This window comes from Triticum aestivum, chromosome 7A, assembly GCF_018294505.1.
Source record: "Triticum aestivum cultivar Chinese Spring chromosome 7A, IWGSC CS RefSeq v2.1, whole genome shotgun sequence".
In the NCBI taxonomy this organism is placed as follows: domain Eukaryota; kingdom Viridiplantae; phylum Streptophyta; class Magnoliopsida; order Poales; family Poaceae; genus Triticum; species Triticum aestivum.
The window spans coordinates 718776996-718778672 of NC_057812.1; the positions used below are offsets into that span (position 1 = coordinate 718776996).

The following is a 1677-nucleotide window of genomic DNA, read 5'->3' on the forward strand; positions in this document are numbered from 1 at the left end:
ACCAAAGCATCATCAATTTCAGTTGTATCTTCTATGACGAAAAAGAGCTCCCGCAAATTGGTTAGCTCGCCCAGGCCCTTGATATCCTCTGAGGAGCAACCTGTCAACTGAAACCCATTCAGAGTTCGCAGTAATTTCAAGTTGCCGATCCCTTCAGGCAGCCTATGACATAGAGCAGTCAGATGGGATAAACGGGGCAACTGAACTACATCAGACGGAATTGAATCAGAAGTCAGTTCCAGTGTTTCCAAATGCACTAGTCCTTTCAATTCAGACGGAAGCTTTATGTTTCCTGCTGTAACCTTCAAATATCTCAGATGAAACAAGCGGTTGATATCACTGAGATCAACTGTGATACCCCAGTTTTCAATGAGCAGCACCCGGAGATATTTGGAAAACAATAAAGAATTCAAGTACTTGGACCCTCCGAATGACATAATCGATCTAACCTTCGACAGACCAGTAGCCCTTGATATTGTACCATTTGTGGCATCATTAGAACTCGAGCAAAAGAACAATTGGCGGACCTTGGGCTTGCATTCATGCAATCTTGCCATGTCTTCAGAATTGTATACCACACTCATGAAATTTTCTTCTTGACATTTGCTTATAATAACATCAGGAATCACATCATGCACTTTGCAAGAAATCACATCCCCAGCGACTGTCCGTTCAGGCTGAATCAAGCTTCTGTTGATAAGCTCATTGAAATAACTCCTTGCAACATCCTCCAAATCTAGCCCAGGTAAACTGCGCACAAGGCCTTCAGCTATCCATTGTCGAACAAGATCATCCCTCATGATCTCGTAGTCCTCTGGATGCATACCAAGACGTAAGCAACATGCCCGAAGATGAACAGGAAGATGCATGTAGCTAAGGTTTAATATACGCCTCATTCCTTCCATGGTGAGGTCTGTGGCAGATTGAACTCCCAAGTAACTCCTTATGCTCTCCCAATCCTGCCTTAATATTCCTGGACGACTAGCTAATATGCCGCCTATTGTAATAACAGCGAGGGGCAGTCCACCACACCTCTTCAAAATTTCAGTTGAAACTTCTTCATATGGGATGGAGAGACATGCTCAGGCCCAAACACTCTACTAAAGAATAACCTTTTTGAGTCTTGGTCGTTGAGAGGCTTCATTTTGTAAATGCACTGCTGGCGATTGTGACATGCCCAGCAAGCCACATCTTCCACTCGTGTAGTTACGATTATTCTACTACCATTGCCATTATCTGGAAAAGCACAACTAATATCATCCCATGTTTGTCGACCTCACAAGTCATCGACTACGATAAAGTACCTGTCATTGTTTGAATACGTTAGTATATATGTTACATGTAGTACAATACAATATATATATATATATACTTATATAAAATCATTGACAGTTTTCAAAGACGGTGAACAAAAACAATAAAACAAACTTGATTAAAGCAAATTGGTTATTTCTTAGGCTAAATCAAGAGATTCATATGACATTCAACCATAAGTAATACTTCCCTGTCCCCATTTACATTGCACCATTGTTTTCCATTATTTAAGTTTGACCATCAATAAAATTTAAAATATATAACTAATGCATCAAATAAAAATTGCCATCAGAAACTTTGTTCTTAGCCTAAAAAAAAGATACTTCATTCTCAGCGGCGGAGCTATGTTGAAAGCTGCATGTG

The 1677-nt window shown here is 40.2% G+C and overlaps 1 pseudogene; it reads right to left on the reverse strand.

Moving 5' to 3' along the window:
- Positions 1-1677, reverse strand: part of LOC123153862 (disease resistance protein RGA5-like) — a 4764-nt pseudogene that overhangs the window by 847 nt on the left and 2240 nt on the right.